This window comes from Colobus angolensis, unplaced genomic scaffold (assembly GCF_000951035.1).
Source record: "Colobus angolensis palliatus isolate OR3802 unplaced genomic scaffold, Cang.pa_1.0 Scaffold176, whole genome shotgun sequence".
Classification (NCBI taxonomy): domain Eukaryota; kingdom Metazoa; phylum Chordata; class Mammalia; order Primates; family Cercopithecidae; genus Colobus; species Colobus angolensis.
The window spans coordinates 3107261-3113842 of record NW_012114888.1 but is presented as its reverse complement, the minus strand read 5'-3'; positions in this window follow the sequence as shown (position 1 = coordinate 3113842).

The following is a 6582-nucleotide window of genomic DNA, read 5'->3' as shown; positions in this document are numbered from 1 at the left end:
TAGTATTCCATGGTATATGTACCACATTTTCTTTATCCAGTCTATCATTGATGGGCATTTGAGTTGGTTCCATGACTTTCCTATTGTAAATAGAGCTGCAGTAAACATATGTGTGCATGTGTCTTTATAGTAGAATACTTTATATTCTTGTGGGTATATACCCAGTAATGGGATTGCTGGGTCAAATGGTATTTCTGGTTGTAGATCCTTGAGGAATTGCCATACTGTCTTTCACAATGGTTGAACTAATTTACATTCCCACCAACAGTGTAAAAGCGTTCCTGTTTCTCCACAGCCTCACCAGCATCTATTGTTTCTTGACTTTTTAATAATAACCATTCTGACTGGCATGAGATGGTATCTCATTGTGGTTTTCATTTGCATTTCTCTAATGGTCAGTGATGTTGAGCTTTTTTTCCTATGTTTGTTGGCCACGTAAATGTCTTCTTTTGAGAACTGTCTGTTCATATCCTTTGCCCACTTTTTGATTTTTTTTCATGTAAATTTGTTTAAGTTCCTGGTAAATTCTGGATATTAGACCTTTGTCAGATGGGTAGATTGCAAACATTTTCTCCCATTCCCTTTGAGGGCTATTTTATCCCCACTACTAATACATGATTCCCATGGGGTCTCCACTGATCACCTGGGGGTGATTGACAAGAACTCTCCACTCTGACTTGCTAGAACTCACACATTCCATCCCTGTGTGACCTCTGGAAACTCTTCAGCTTACAGCTCCCTAGCTACTCTTTCCCTTGCCTTGTGGAGTTCCACTATACACAGCTTAATATTCAGTTACAAACCCAAGGGGACCTCATGCAGATTTCTCTTGTTCTCTCTTGTCAACAACTCCCTCCTTTGCTGAAACTTCCAGTAGCTTTGGACTCACTGAGCACTGACCTCTTAACTCTGTGAACCATCATGTTCTTCTTCAAACCCTTGTCCCTGTATCACATTTTGCAAAGTACATCCAGGCAGGAAGCCAGGGCAATCATAGAGCTCACCTCATTTGTCTTCCTTTTCTTAGCTTTATAATCCTCCTGTGCTGCCTTTGTTCAACATACAAAAACTGTTACCTCATACGGTGTATATATATTATTTCTAGTTGTTTATAACAGGTGGATAAGTTTGGACCTGATTACTCCATCATGGCTGGAAATGAATTTTGGCATATTATTTGAATTGCCTTCTCAAAGCTTCTTGACCCCATAGTTTGATCTCTTTCACTGTTTTTTTTTTTTTAAATCAATTTTAACCATTGTCTAAATATTATTCCTGTTCCAATGTCTCTCTCTTCTTCTGGGACCCCAGTTATATGTGGTTTACCTTTTGGCTGTGTCCCAAATGCCTAACACTGTCTATGTTATTTGTATTTTTTCCCTCCCAGCGAGACAAATCTATTGACTTGTCTTCACATTCATGAATCCTGTCTTCTGTTGTGTCCAATCTGCTGTTAAAACCCATACAGTAAGTTCTTGGCTACTGTATTTTGTTTCAGTTTGTAGCATACATATTTCATTCATTTTTAGAGATTACAAATATTTTGAAATCCTTCATATTTTCATCCATTTCCTTTACGTCTGTTAAGTTAATGGTAATTTAAAGTGCTTTTGGCTAATTCCAAGTATCAAAATCATCTAAGCTTTCTGCATTAGTTTTCTATTGCTGCCAAAACAAACCTCCACAAACTTAGTGGTTTAAAACAACACCTATTTATTTATTTATTTAGAGACAGAGTCTCACTCTCTTGCCCAGGCTGGAGTACAGTGGTGCGATCTCGGCTCACTGCAACCTCCGCCTCTCAGGTTCAAGTGATTCTCCTGCCTCAGCCTCCCAAGTAGCTGGGACTATAGGCACGCGCCACCACGCCCAGATTTTTTTTTTTGTATTTTTAGTAGAGATGGAGTTTCACCATGTTGGTCAGGCTGGTCTCAAACTCCTGACCTCAAATTATCCACCTGCCTCAACCTCCCAAAGTGCTGGGATTACAGGTGTGAGCCATCGCACCCAGCCAACAACACCCATTTATTAATTCATAGTTTTGTAGGTCAGAATTCCAGTTCTGTCTCACAAGGTGGAAATCATGATGTAAGCTAGGCTACGATCTTATCTGGAGGCTGAATCTACTTGTATGCTCATTCAGGTTGTTGACTGAATTCTGTTTCTTTTGACTGTAGAACTGAGGTCCTCATTCTAGCTGGCTGTCAGTGAGGGGCCATTTTCAGATCCTGGAGGTTGTTCAAAGTTCCCTACTATGAGCCTTCTCCATATCAGTAACAGAGAATCTCCCTTGTGTTCTAATCCCTCCTGTATTTCAAATCTGTGACTCCCTTTTTTGCCACCCAACTGGAGAAAGCTTTCTGCTTTTAAAGAACTCATGTGAAAACATTAGGCCCAATCAATCTCCCTTTGGTCATTTAAAGTAACATAATCACAGAAGTGATATTTTATTTTATTCACAGGTTCTTCAGACACTCAAACTGTGGAGGGAATGACACAATGAAGAGGGTCCTTGGAAGTCATTCTTAGAATTCCACCTACCACAACTGTTGTTCTTTTTTTTTTTTTTCTTTTTTGAGACAGGGTCTTGTTTTTTTTGCCCCAGCTGGAGTACAGTGGCACAGTTATGGCTCACTGCAGTCTTGACCTCCTGGGCTCAAGTGATCCTCCCAGCTCAGCCTCCCTAGTAGTGGGGACCACAGGCACATACCACTATGCTCAGCTCATTTTTTTTTAATTTTTTTTTTTTTTTTATAGAGACAGGGTCCCCCTATGTTGCCCAGTGTATCAATCTGTTCTCATGCTGGTATAAAGAAATACCTGAGACTGGGTACTTTAAAAAGGAAAGAGGTTTAATTGACTCACAGTTCAGCATGGCTTAGAAGGCCTCAGGGAACTTACAATCATGGTGGAAGGGGAAGCAAACATGTCCTTCTTCACAAGGCAGCGAGAGAGAGAAGTGCTGAGCAAAGGGGGAAAGGCCACTTAGGAAACCATCATATCTTACGAGAACAGCATAAGGGTGACTGCCCCCATGATTCAGTTACCTCCCACTGGGTCCCTCCAACAACACGTGGGGATTATGGGAACTACAATTCAAGATGAGATGTGGGTGGGGACACAGCCAAACCATATCATGCCACCCCTGGCCCCTCCCACATCTTATACCCTCACATTTCAAAACACAATCATACCCTTCCAACAGTCCCCCAAAGTCTTATTCCAGCATTAACTCAAAAGTTCAAGTCCCAAATATCATCTGAGAAAAGGCAACTGCCTTCTGCCTAGGAGCCTGCAAAATCAAAAGCAAGCTAGTTACTTCCTAGATATATTGGGTGGGGTGGGGCAGGTACAGACATTGGGTAAATGCACCTGTTCCAAATGGGAGAAAAACAAAGGGGCTGCACGACCCATGCCAGTCCAAAATCCAATAGAACAGTCATTAAACCTTAAAGTTCCAAAATGATCTCCTTTGACTCCATGTCTCACATCCAGATCATGCTGACACAAGAGATGGGCTCCCAAGGCCTTGGGCAGCTCCACCCCTGTGGCTTTGCAGGGTGTACCCCTCTCCTGGCTGTTTTCACTGGCTGGTGTTGAATGTCTGTGGCTTTTCCAGGAGCACAGTACAAGCCGTTGGTGGATCTACAATTCTGGGGTCTGGAGGATGGTGGCCCTCTTTTCACAGCTGCAACAGGCAGTGCCCCAGTGGGGACTCGGTGTGGGGGCTCCAACCCCACATTTCCCTTCTGCACTGCCCTAGCAGAGGTTCTCCATGAGGGCTCTGCTCCTGCAGCAAACTTCTGCCTGGGCATCCAGGCATTTCCAGACATTCTCTGAAGTCTAGGTGGAAATTCCCAAACCTCATTTCTTGACTTATGTGTACCCACAGGCTCACCACCACGTGGAAGCTGCCAAGGCTTGGGACTTGCCCACTCTGAAGCAATGGCCTACACTGTACCTTGGCCGCTTTTAGCCACAGCTGGAGCTGAAGCAGTTGGGACACAGGGCACCATGTCCCAAGGCTGCGCAGAGCAGGAGGGCTCTGGGCCCAGCCCAGGAAACCATATTTCCCTCCTAGGCCTCTGAGCCTGTGATGGGAGGGGCTGCCATGAACACCTCTGACATTCCTTGGAGACATTTTCCCCATCATCTTGGTGATTAACATTCAGTTCCTCGTTATTTATGCAAATATCTGCAGCAGGCTTGAATTTCTCCCTAGAAAATAGGTTTTTCTTTTCTATCGCATCATCAGGCCTCAAATTTTCCAAAGTCTTCTGCTCTGCTTTCCTCTTGAACACTTTGCTGCTTAGAAATTTCTTCCACTGGCTGGGCATGGTGGTTCACACCTATAATCCCAGTACTTTGGGAGGCTGAGGTGGGTGGATCACGAGATCAAGAGATCAAGAACATCCTGGCCAACATGGTGAAACCCTGTCTCTACTAAAAATACAAAAATTGCAAAATTAGCTGGGCGTGGTGGTGTGTGCCTGTAGTCCCAGCTATTCGGGAGGCTGAGGCTGAAGAATCACTTGAACCTGGGAGGCGGAGGTTGCAGTGAGCCAAGATCGCACTACTGCACTCCAGGCTGGTGACAGAGTGAAACTCTGTCTAAAAAACAAAAGGAGGAGGGTTGCTTCCAAGATGGCCAAATAGGAACAGCTCCGGTCTATAGCTCCCAGTGAGATTGACACAAAAGACGGCTGATTTCTGCATTTCCAACTGAGGTACCTGGTTCATCTCATTGGGACAGTGGGTGCAGCCCATGGAGGGCGAGCCGAAGCAGGGTGGGGTGTCGCCTCACCTGGGAAGTGAAAGGGGTCAGGGGATTTCCCTTTCCTAGCCAAGGGAAGCCGGAAGTGACTGTACTGGAGGAGTGGTACACTCCTGCCCAAATACTGTGCTTTTCCCAGAGTCTTCGCAACTGGCAGACCAGGAGATCCCCTCCCATGCCTGGCTTGGCAGGTCCCACGCCCATGGAGCCTTGCTCACGGCTAGCACAGCAATCTGAGATCAACCTGGGATGCATGAGCTTGGCGAGGGGAGTGGGGGTCGGCCATTGCTGAGGCTTGAGTAGGTGGTTTTTTGCTCACAATGTAAACAAAGAGGCCAGGAAGCTCGAACTGGGCAGAGCCTACCACAGCTCAGCAAGGCCTACCGCCTCTCTAGATTTCACCTCTGGGGGCAGGGCATATCTGAACAAAAGGCAGCAGACAGCTTCTCCAGACTTAAACGTCCCTGCCTGACAGCTCTGAAGAGAGCAGTGGTTCTCCCATCGCGGCATTCAAGCTCCGATAACGGACAGACTGCCTCCTCAAGTGGGTCCCTGACCCCCATGTAGCCTGACTGGGAGACATCTCCCAGTAGGGGCTGACAGACACCTCATACAGGCAGGTGCCCCTCTGGGATGAAGCTTCCAGAGGAAGGATCAGGCAGCAATATTTGCTGTTCTGCAACCTCTGCTGGTGATACCCAGGCAAACAGGGTCTGGAGTGAACCTCCAGCAAACTCCAATAGACCTGCAGCTGAGGGGCCTGTCTTGTTAAAAGGAAAACTAACAAAAGGAATAGCATCAACATCAACAAAAAGGACATCCACACCAAAACCCCATCTGTAGGTCACCAACATCAAAGACCAAAGGTAGATAAAACCAAAAGATGGGGAGAAACCAGAGCAGAAAGGCTGAAAATTCCAAAAACCAGAATGCCTCTAAAGGAACACAACTCCTCGCCAGCAAGGGAACAAAGCTGGTTGGAGAATGAGTTTGATGGGTTGACAGAAGTAGGCTTCAGAAGGTCAGTAATAACAAACTTCTCCAAGCTAAAGGAGTATGTTCTAACCCGTCACAAGGAAGCTAAAAACCTTGAAAAAAGGTTAGATGAAAGGGTAACTAGAATAACCAGTGTAGAGAAGAGCTTAAATGACCTGATGGAGCTGAAAACCACAGTACAAGGACTTCGTGAAGCATACAGAAGCTTCAATAGCTGATTCAATCAAGCAGAATAAAGGATATCAGTGATTGAAGATCAAATTAATAAAATAAAGTGAGAAGACAGGATTAGAGGAAAACGAGTGAAAAGAAATGAAGAAAGCCTCCAAGAAATATGGGACTATGTGAAAAGACCAAATCTACGTTTGGTTGGTGTACCTGAAAGTGATGGGGAGAACAGAACCAAGTTGGAAAACACTCTTCAGGATATTATCCAGGAGAACTTCCCCAACCTAGAAAGGCAGGCCAACATTCCAATTCAGGAAATACAGAGAACACCACAAAGATACTCTACAAGAAGAGCAACCCCAAGACACATAATTGTCAGATTCACCAAGGTTAAAATGAAGGAAAAACTGTTAAGCGCAGCCAGAGAGAAAGGCGGGGTTACCAAAAAGGGAAGCCCATCAGACTAACAGCAGAGCTCTCTGCAGAAACCCTAGAAGCCAGAAGAGAGTGGGGTCAAATATTTGACATTCTTTCTTGTTTTTTTTTCGAGACGGAGTCTTGCTCTGTCACCCAGGCTGGAGTGCAGTGGTGCGATCTTGGCTCACTGCAAGCTCTGCCTCCTGGGTTCACGCCATTCTCCTGCC